Raw genomic sequence first — 11,780 nt, forward strand, 5'->3', positions numbered from 1 at the left:
GGTTTACTCAAATGACGCATGATCCCTTTTAAACGCATAATATTCTGAGTAGTCTATTCAAGTTGAATGCTGAAACAATATTTCAATTTGTCCGAGAGATTTCCATAAATGGCTGGACTCCTGGAAACTGGAGAATATGCCAGTGAACGAGTTGGTGATTGTTTTAACCATCTCAAAGGGTTCTGCGTCTGTGTCTGTGGGAACTACCCTCCCAGAGAGTGATGAAAGGTAAGACATTAAATATTCTTAAGACACAGTCAGACAGTTTATCGGCTATGAATGATGAATTAAAGTTATAGGGCAAAGCCACAATCAGATCATCCATGATCTTATCACATGGTAGACTTGGTTCAAGTTGTCCAATCACTTACTCCTGATCTTAGTTTCTTTGTTGCTATTGCCTTTCGATACTGACAAATAATGAAAGCATTCTCAAGTGCAAAAAGGCTCTCCCTTTCAGAATGATGAGCACAACTTGCAAATGTGATTTTTAATCAGCACTGCGAAAGCACTCGTGGAAGTTTCATGGAGTTACAGAAAGATCAGATGCTTAGGTCAAAGTAAAAGCCTCATTAAAACTGCGTTAGAAATCAGACAGGTTAGAATGGATGCCGTTAATAGAGCAGATTCCTGTCAGTTGTTCTTGTAAAGTGAATTCCGTTAGCAAAACCAGCATTTGTTGCCTATGTCTAATTTCCATTCAGAATATGGTGGTGAACCCCAGTGATCCTCGTGGTGCAGGGACACTAACTGATATGTTTCAAAGAGAGCCACAGAATTCTAAACAAGTGACAGTGAAGGGACAATGATATTGATTCAAGCCAGGATGCTGTGTAACCTTGGAGATTGTATTCCTCACCACATGATGCTCACAGCGATGGAAATAGTGGGACAATCTCTTGCTGTTCTTATTTTGAGGAATGTACAGAGTGATGTAGTTAAGGTCATTTCTGAGGGAGCCTGAAGTAGCATTTTGAACACAGAGCTGAACTTTCCTTTTACGTACGCTCTGCCAGCTCTGCATGTTTTATTTATAAACCTTGTGAATAATTTAGGATGAAAACGTGTTGCTGAAAAAGCACAGCAGGTCAGGCAGCATCCAAAGAGCAGAAGAATCGACGTTTAGGGAATAAGCCCTTCTTCAGGAATGAGGAAAGTGTGCCAAGCAGGCTAAGATAAAAGGTTGGGAGGAGGGATTTGCGGGAGGGGCGTTGGAAATGCGATAGGTGGAAGGAGGTTAAGGTGAGGGTGATCGGCCAGAGTGGGGGTGGGGCGGAGAGGTCAGGAAGAAGATTGCAGGTTAGGAAGGTGGTGCTGAGTTCGAGGGTTGGGACTGAAACAAGGTGGGGCTAGGGGAAATGAGGAAACTGAAGAAATCTGAGTTCATCCTTTGTGGTCGGAGGGTTCCTATGCGGAAGGTGAGGCGCTCTTCCTCCAGCCGTCGTGTTGCTATGGTCTGGCGATGGAGGAGTCCCAGGACCTGCATGTCCTTGGTGGATTGGGAGGGGTAGTTGAAGTGTTGAGCCACGGGGTGGTTGGGTTGATTGGTCCGGGTGTCCCAGAGGTGTTCTCTGAAACGTTCCTCAACTAGGCGGCCTGTCTCCCCAATATACAGGAGGCCACATCAGGTGCAGCGGATGCAGCAAATGATATGTGTGGAGGTGCAGGTGAATTTGTGGTGGATATGGAAGGATCCCTTGGGGCCTAGCAATTAGACTTTCTCATTGCTAGGGCTAAATCTAATGTTGCCCAATCTCTAATGGATTGTGCTATGGTAAATTTAAACTGAGGAGTTGTGGGTGGTATTAATTGCACATTTGTCATTGTACGTTCCCACTTTTGAACTTATGATGGAGGGAAGGACATTGATGAAGCAGCTGGAGATGGCTTGGCATGGGATATTTCGCTGCAGAACTGGGCCCTTATAATGCAGTACTTGGAGGTGCATAGTAAAATAGGGCTGAGACAGCATGACTTCGTCAAGTAGAGGTCTCGCTGACAAGTCTGCCAGAATTCTTTCAGATGATAATGTGCAAGTTTGCCAAGGAAGGATGTGATTTGATTGGCTAACTGGGGCTCTGCGAAATATGAATCTGCCTTAAATTGAATTTTGTTCATCTATTGGTTACAAGTTGCATAAGTAGAGATATAAAAACATTTAAAAATTAAAAAAAAACAAATTCAGCACGAGCTAAATACAATAACGATGGTGGGTTGGCGGATGTGTTATTTCTGCATCATGTGGTAGCTGGAGACATTCACTGTCTCGCTCAGCAATCCGAACCTGCGGTGTGACCAATTCACTAAATGTGCTATCCACTCCCTCCTCAGTATAGCGGATGCTCCACAGTGAGTCCAACCGTAGCTCCAGAGCCATCATGCGGTCAAACAACAGCTGCAGTTGGACGCATCTCTTGCACGTGTAAGAGTCAGGAACGACAGACACGTTCCTAAGCTCCCACAGCAAGCAATAGTCACATGCCAAGCGTCTGAGGTCCCCTGCCATTGTCAGCTTAACTTTATTTGAACTAACTAAAACCAAACAATGCACTTAAATAAATGAAACAGATGGATGAGATATAAAAGCCTTACCTTACAGGATAGTTTTCTTCTGGTTAGTGGAGGGGGGCGTTAGGGGGATATAATTGTAGTATCTCGGTATAACAACAGCCCAGTTATAAATTAAGCCCTAACCTTCCCAGCAGCCCTCGCTTCACTCCTCCTCCTCTCCCCGCCGCTCTGGGAAAATGGAGGTCGTTGTCAAGCAGGTTTGGTGGAGGTGATAGATATCAAATCCTGTCATCACTAGACTGATTCGGAGGACTCCTCTTTCCCAGTTAATGAACTCACTCTTAAGTATTTATTGTCAAGTCTGTCCATTTTAAAGAAAAAGTAATTGCCGGAGTTGTGCTGAAATGATATTAACATTTTCATGTGACAAGACTATTCAATGCGCCAATGAGGTTAGGAATAGGATGGAGGCAGTGTTAAATACATGGACAAAGAACTGGTAGAGGAGGCCGCACTTCCGATATGTGTATCAAAGGGATTCCCGAGTCCCTCTCTCAAACAAATATCTATAATATTAACATAGCAGTGATATATACTCACCCAAGCTCCAAGTTCATCCGTCTTGCCTGTCATACTCCTCACATTATAATCAGTGTACTTCAGACTGCCAAGCTCATTGTGTTCAGTAACCTCTGTTTGCTGTTGGTCTTAGCTGTACTGGGATTAGTCACCAGGCCCGCCTCAGTCGTGTACTTGTGGACCTACTGCTCTTGTTCCCACTGTTACCCTCTCCCCCCAACGACCACACTAGCTTATACCCTTCTGGTTGACAACAGCAAACCTGCCTTCCAGGAGATTGCTGCCAGGTCAGGTCCATCCTGTTTTTCTTGTGAACATCGTACCAACCTGCAAATCCCAATGATCCACATATCGGAGATTGCTGCCAATTAAGGTCCATCCCGTCCTTCTTGTGTATATCCTATCGACTCAGGATCTGATGGCATTGGGCTGAAGTGTGTTTATGTCAACGCAATGATTATTATGGGTAAGGCAGATGAGCTTACAGCCTGATTCAAAACATGGAACCATGATGTTGCAGCTATTACAGGCATTTAGTTTGGAGAGGGACAGGACTGGGCGTTCAACATTCCAGGGTATTGTTGTGTTAGATGAGATATAAAGGAAGGTAAAAGAGGTGGAGGAGCTGTATTACTAATCAGGGATCATGTTGCATTTGCACTCAGAGAGGTCGTACTGGAGGGCTCATCCACTGAGGCAATATGAGGAGAGCACAAAAATAAGATTGATGCAATTACTGTGTTCGGATTATACTAAAGTTCGTTCAACAGCCACCGAGACTTTGAGAACAAATGTGTGGGCCAGTTACGGAAAGGTGTAATAAAAACAGAGTTGTCATAGTGAGTGACTTCAACATCCCCAATATTAACTGGGACTCCCTTTGATCAAGTGGCTTCGACGGGGCAGAATTTGGTGCATCCAAGCAGGTTACTTGAATCGGTATGTGGATAGTCCACTACAGGAAGGGCCATACTGGACCTCGTATTGGCTAATGAGCTTGGACAGTTGACTAACATTTCAGGGGGACAGCATTGTGGAATCATTTTGGAAACTCCTTCAGTTTTAAGATAGCTAAGAACATGGATAAGTCAGGACCTTTTGAGAAGCTATGGAATTGGAGTAAGGCAAGTTATGTCAGTATTAGGCAGGAGCTAGGGAGTGTTAATTGGGAGGAGTAGCTATCAGGCAAATCCACATTTTGTATGTGGCAACTGTTTATTAAATCCTGATTGCAATATCATCTGGCGAACGTCCTCTCGACTGATCGAATTTCAATCTATTTTATTTGAACAGATATTTCGAAGTCGCTGCATACCAGAGAACAGAAAGAGGTTATGGATGATTGTGACCTGTGTCCTTCACTGAATGAGATAGTCTCCACAGGCACCTAATATTTTTATTGTGGGTCAGAGCACCACAGAATTAATAGAGCACAGACGGAAGCCATTCAGTCCTTCGTACATCCACGAGCTCTCCAACTACGCAATCAGAAAGCAGAGAGAGTCATTGGAGATAGACAGACAGAGAGAGAGAGAGAGAGAGAGAGAGAGAGAGAGAGAGAGAGAGAGAGAGATAATGAAAGAGAAAGAAAGAATGTGAAGGGAGATGAACAGAGAGGAGAGAAAACGGAGTGACTGAGTGAGTGAGAAATGAAGGGGTGTGAAATGGGGATGAAATTCGATTGATCAGGAGACATCATGAGGAGAAATAGACAGAAGATGGAAGTTTAATTTACACATTTCCCCTGAACCAAAAGCTCTTTGTTTGGGAGCCATCCCCTGTGAGCACCATGGTGATACTGGTTGTGATCCCAGATCATTTATCTTCTCTTATATCACAGAGTTGAGTGGCTGACAGCTAAACAGAATCCAATACACCAATTGACTGGCTCCAGAGTGAAGGTGGATGAATTTAAATAGACTGTGCCAATGGTAGCAGGAACTGATAACCCCCTGAGACACTGTGCGAGTGACTGAGCCAGAGAATCTCAGTGAGGGGGATCACTGTCAGAGTGGAAATCAGCATCTCAGCTGTGGGTCAAGTAATGACTGAAAAGGTTTGCACCCCACTTCCATGGTTTAGTAATCCACATTTCACTTCATACAGCTCGATATCATGAGTGTATTTTAACAATCTTATCTCTTTGTACATTTCATATTTTGGTTTGTCCAGAAAATCATTTTGTCCCTGCATTTTGTGTTGAATAAACGCATATCATTTCTGGGGAAGAAAGGACCTGTCCTGATGGGACAGCCTGTATCAGATCCATGTTGGGACCAGAGTCCGAATGGATCGCTTAACTAGGGCGATAGACAGAGATGTAAATGGAATAGGAGTGGGGGAACGGGAATCAGTTATAGGGGTAATTAGAAACCTGAATTAAAAGAGGAGGTAAGAGTGCAGAATTCAGGATAGATTATTAAAATCTCTATCAAATACATAAATAGGATAGAGTATCTAGAAATGATTAACAAACAAACTTCAAGCACACTGGAATACGAATGACAATGAGAGGAGGGATGGTTAATACAGGACTGACAGCGTTATATCTGAATGCATGCAGTATGAGGAATAGGGTAAATGAATTCGTGACCCAGATCGAAATTGGCTGTTATGACGTGATGGGCATCACGGAGATATGGCTGCAAGGGGATCAGGATTGGGAGCTAAATATTCCAGGATATGCACCCTATCCAAAAGATACGATGGTGGGCTGACGAGGTGGGGTTGCCTTATCAGTAAGAAATGAAATTAAATCAATAGCAAGAAATAACAAAGGGTCAGATGGCGTATCATCTGCATATGTAAAGTTGAGGAAGCACAATGTTAAAGCAACGACAGTTGGAGTCTTATACAGGCCTCCAAACTGTAGTGAGTTGCTGGGCCGACAGATATATCAGGAGTTAGAAAAAATGTGTAGGAAAAGCAAGGTTACAGTGATCATGGGCGATGTCAACATTCAGGGGGATTGGGAAAATCAGATTGGTCGTCGATTGTAAGAAAAGAAATTCATGAAATGTCTACAAGATTTTTTTTAGTAGCTTGTGGTGCAATCCACGAGAGAACAGGCAATACTGGTTTTAGTGTTGTGCGAAGAGGCAGACTAGATAAGGGATCTTAAATTGAAGCAAGCCATCGGAAGCAGCGATCATAGCATGGTTGAATTTATACTGCAATTTGAGAGGCAGAAGATAGAATCAGAGGCAACAGTACTTCAGCTGAATAAAGGCAACTGCAGAGGGATAAGGGAGAAGTTGGGTAGAATTGATTGGGAGAGTAGCCTTGCAGAAAAGACAGTAGAACAGCAATGGCAGGAGGCTCTAAGAGTAATTTAGGAGACACAGCAGAGATACATTGCAAGGACAAAGAGGTATGGTACAGGGAGGATGAGGCAACCATGGCTGACGCGGGAAGTTAGGGATAGCATCAAAGCAAAGGAGAGAAGTATATAATGTGGTGAAGGACAGTGTTAAACCAAAGTATTGGGAAGCTTATAAAGACCAACAGAGGGCAAGAAAAATGTTTCCGAAGGGAGAAAAATTAATAAGGAGGGAAGCTAAGCCACTTAGATATATAAAGTGCAAAAGAGAGGCAAAAGTAGATATTGGAAATGATGGCAGAGAGGTCGTGGTGGGGAACAAAGGACTGGCTGAAGAACTTTGCGTCAGTCTTCACAGTGGAAGACACGATTACTTTCCCAAAAAAATCAACAGAGTGAGGGGAAGAACGGAATATGGTGGTCATCACCAAAGAGAACAGGTTAGAAAACTGAATAGCCAGAATGCAGATAAATCATCTGGACCAGATGGACTCACCCAAGCCTTTTAAGGGAGATAGCTGATGGTGTAGTGCAAGCGTTAGTTGTGATCTTTCAGGAATGACGAGAATCAGGAAAGGGCAATGTGGACTGGAAAATCTCTAACTTGACACCCCGTTTAACAAGGGAGTAAGGCAGAAGACAGAAAATTACAGACTGATTAACCTCACCTCAGCTGTGGGTAAGATTCTGAAATCCATCATGAAGGATGCGATTTCTGAATACTTGGATGTAGATGGTGAAATAGGGCAGAGTTAGCATTGTTTCATCAAGGGGCGGTCATGCCTGACAAACATACTAGAACGTTTTGAGGAAGTACTGAGCAGATTAGGAGAGCCAATGGATATTATCCACCTACACCTCAAGACGTCCTTTGACAAATTGCTACACTGGAGGTTATAGAGAAAGGGGACCCATGGTGTCAGAGGCAACGTGCTAGCATCGATTGAAGCTAGCAGAGAGTAAGGGTAAAATGTGCCATCTCACGATGGCAGTCAGTGACAAGCATTATCACAAGGCTCAGTGTTGGGAGCACCAAATTTCACATTATACAGCTAATGATCTAGATGAAGGAACTGAGGGCACCTTGGCTAATTTTTAGTATTAGAATCACTAGAGTGTGGAAACAGGCCTGTTGGCAAAATAAGTCCTACATCAACCCTCCAAAGAGTAATCCAAGCAGACCCATTTTCTGCTGACGAATAACGTAATATCTGGGCAATTTAACATAGCCATTTCACCTAATCTGCACATGTTTGGACTGCAGCAGGAAACCAGAACACTCACAGGGAACCCATGCAGATATGGAGAGAAGGTGCAAATTCCAAACTGGCAGTCAACCGAAGTGGGAATAGAACCTGGGTCGCAGGCACTGTACTAACCACTAAGCCACCGTGCCACCCTCAGCCTGATGTACAGACAAAACAAAGATATGAAGAGGGTCAGGTAGCATCGAAGAGATGGAGAGCTTGCAGAAAGGTACTCCACCGATTCTCCTCAACTTCCCAAGTCTCTGTACTTGAAGCCCACCCTTCCTACCACAACAAGGATAGACCACCATGGTCTTCAACTTCCATCCCACCAACCACCAGATACAAGTCATCATCCTCCACTATTTCTGTCACCTCCAGTCAGACCCCACCACCAGAGATATATTTCCCTCCCCATCCCTATCAGCATTCTGCAGAGACCATTCCCTCCACCACACCCTCATTAGGTCCACGACCCCAACTCCACCAAGCCATCATCCACTCCTGGCACCTCCACTTCCCGTCCCAAGTTGTGCAAAACGCGCATACACCACCTCCCTCACCTCCATCCAAGGCCCAAAGGATCGTTCTACACCTCGTAGACATTGTACTGTGTCCATTGTTCCCTGTCTCCAGTACATTGAGGAGACAGGATGTCAAATTTTGGAACATCTCTGGGACACACGCACGCACACACATACACACTCACACACACACACACAACGACCCCACCACCCCATGGCCGAATACTTCAACTCTCCCTCCCAATCCGTCAAGGACATGCCAGTTCTGGGGCTGTTCCACTGCCAAACCCAAGTCACCCAACACCTGGAGGAACGACATCTCATCTTCCACCTTGGGACCGTGCAACCACATGTTGTCAATGTCAATTTCACCAGTTTCCTCATCTCACCTTCCCCCACCTTATCTCAGGTCTAACACTCCAACTTCGCACTGCCCCTTTGAACTGTCCAATCTGTCCATCTTCTCTGACATTCACGATCACAATCCACCTTCGTCTAACTATCGCCTTCCACGCTACGATCCCCCCAGACTCACCCTCTCGTATTTATCTTTCAGTCCCCTGCCGCCCAACCTCCTCAATCCTGACGAAGAGCTTATGCCTGAAATATTGCACCTCCTGCTCCTGGGATGTTGCCTGACCGGCTGTGCTTTTCTAGCACCACTCCTTTGGACTGTGATCTCTTGCATCTGCAGTCCTCACCCTCGCCTGCAGAAAGATATGGGCAGTTTGGGAGATTGGGTAAAGATCTGGTCGAAAGAGTACAGCGTACGAAAGTGTGTGGTCGTGCTCTTTGGCAGAAAGACAAGAGCATGGACTACGTTCAATATTAAGAGTAAAATCAGAAGTCTGAAGTGCAAAGAAACTTTGGAGTTCTAGTCCAGGAGTCTTTCAAGGTAGACTTGCAGGTTGTCAGTCGTAAGGAAGGCAAATGCAATGATGTTATTCATTTCAAAAGGGTTTGAATATAAAAACAGGGATATGCTTCTGAGGCTGTATAAGGCTCTGGTCAGACTACATTTGGAGTATTTTGTGCAGTTTTGGGCCCCGTATCTTAGGAACGATGCACTGGCACTGGAAGATGTTCAGAGAAGATTCAGAGGAACGGGTCCAGGAATGAAAAGATTAACATATGTGGAACATTTGAGGACTCTGGGTCAATATTTGATGGAGTCTAGAATGATCTGGGGCATCGAATTGAAACTTACCAAATACTGAATGACGTGGACAAAGAGGATGTTCGAAAGATGTTTCTATTGATAGGAGAGACTAGGACTCGAGAGCCCAGCATAAAGGGAAGACCTTTTAGAACAGAGATAAGGAGAAACTTCTTCAGCCAGAGAGTCGGGGATCTATGGAAGCTGTAGAGACCAGGTCATTATATATATTTAAGACTGAGATAGGTTCTTGATTGTCAAGGGGATCAAGGGTTATGGGGAGAAAGCGGGAGAGTGACGTTGAGAAGCTTAACAGCTATGATCAAATGGCGGAGACTCAATGGGCTGAAAGGCCACATTTCTGCTCCTATGTTTTCTGGTCTTATGGTTAATATTGGTTGTCCTCATCCCTCACTAGAGATGCGTCCTGAATCTGACCTTATGATTTATAAAGCGGCACGTTCTAATACTGATGACTGGCAATATCATTATCTCTCCCTCAGTCGCAGCAGCCATTTCCTCCAATTCTCTCCGATTTCTGTCTCCTCCCCAATGTCATAATCACACAGTAATTGAAGTCCAATAAATGATACTTCATCAGAGTTCATTGACATCAATAACTTCAACAGCATGACCCTCACTTGCCACTTCTGATCCTCGAATAACAATCTGAATTGTATTTGTCATGTACAATTCTCTGTAAACATATCCATGCAGTTTACTTGTTATAATCCATGTTTTCTTAAGCACATTTTCCCATCAGATTATGGACTATTAAAGTTCACTCATCAATATAATCACTGATCAATAATTTCAGGCTATAAGTTTCCATTTATAAATTTATAACTGGTTTATGTTCCAACAATCCTCTGTCATTACTGTCATATCCAAGGCAGATTGAATGATTTTTGTCTGCCATCTCCAACATCCCTTCCCTCAGTCACTCCCACATATCCCATGCTGAATGCATAAATTTTAAACATTATTTTGAATTTTAATGAAATTAATATTGAATTGAAAGGGGTTAAATTGAGCTATTTGTTCACCGACAGTGATTATTGTCAATCTCTGTGTTTTCTAATTATCCCAGTGGTGGGTTTCCATTGTTAAACGATAAATGGGCTCTGTCAATGTATTATCCCATAGTGTGAGAGGGTGTATCACCGACAGCACTAACAGGAATCTGCAGCTCCAAAGGGAAGGGAGGAGAGATTAGAATCTGAGAACATTACAGCCTCGCCTGCAGAAAGATATGGGCAGTTTGGGAGATTGGGTAAAGAACTGGTCGAATGTTCCAACAATGGATCAGAATCTGTGAACATTAGACTGGAAAGTCCCAACAATGAACAGAAGTTTATCCTTGGGTCTTTACTTTCTTTCTCAGCCTTGGATATCATTAGCATGGCGGATCCAGGAAATCCTTTGGATTATTCAAGGTGGTTACTATCCCATCCTCACTATAGTTGGAGTTCCTAGTAAGTCATTCTCTTTGACTGTTAAACTGGGTTGAACTGAATTTCTGCACATGATATGTAAATTTTAGAAAATGGAAATCAATGTCTTTGGTTCCAATCAAACATTTCTTTCCTTATAAAATATATAAAGCAAATTACTATTTACAAATTACTCACTGATATGCGAGAAGGAACCGGACTATTCTCAAAGTCCATAACCCTTTCTGTCCTGCACAAATTTGCATTTCCATATGCTCCCCACCCACCACTCCTGTCTAATACCACCATTATGATATCCCAGTCGCGTCCTCAGCCTTAGTGCAATTCCTGAATGAACCATCGTTTGTGCTTTTGTTAAATCCAATACAGCTGTTTCATCAAGTCTCTTCAAACCACGTGCCAAATACAAAATAATTGCACTTGAGATGTTTAACTTGTTCTCTGCACAGAATATGTCAGATGTAAGACAGTGTATAGTACTCAAGTCATAGACTCTTAACCCACTGCCATCGAATAATAATGAATTGATATCTCATGAAGGAAATTGATATAATTAAAATGAAACCATTATCATTTGTGAGAAAAATCCCATCTGCTTGCCTCATGTCCTTATGAGAAGACAATGGGTCATCCTTGCCTGGTCAGGTCTCTGTGTGACTGCAATCCCACAGCAGTGTAGTTTACTCTTTACTGTCCTGTGGAACAGCTGAACCAGCCACCCAGTTTCAGATCGGTATAACATGCTGGCCTGACCAGGGCTGCACACATCCCGTGAGGGAAGAACAAATGAAAGAGAGCTCCTCCCTCTGCCTGTTTACCATATTCCGACACCTCATTTCCACTGGGGTAGGTGACCATTCCTTGTTTGAGGTGTATTCTATATCTTTGAAGTTCTCCACAAGAGTGATATTCATCTCCATCTCTGGTGTTGGCTTTATTGATGTTGATGTACAGACGGAAGGAACTTGTAAATTTCACGTCAGTCTCAGG

Source organism: Chiloscyllium punctatum, chromosome 14 (assembly GCF_047496795.1).
Source record: "Chiloscyllium punctatum isolate Juve2018m chromosome 14, sChiPun1.3, whole genome shotgun sequence".
Lineage (NCBI taxonomy): Eukaryota > Metazoa > Chordata > Chondrichthyes > Orectolobiformes > Hemiscylliidae > Chiloscyllium > Chiloscyllium punctatum.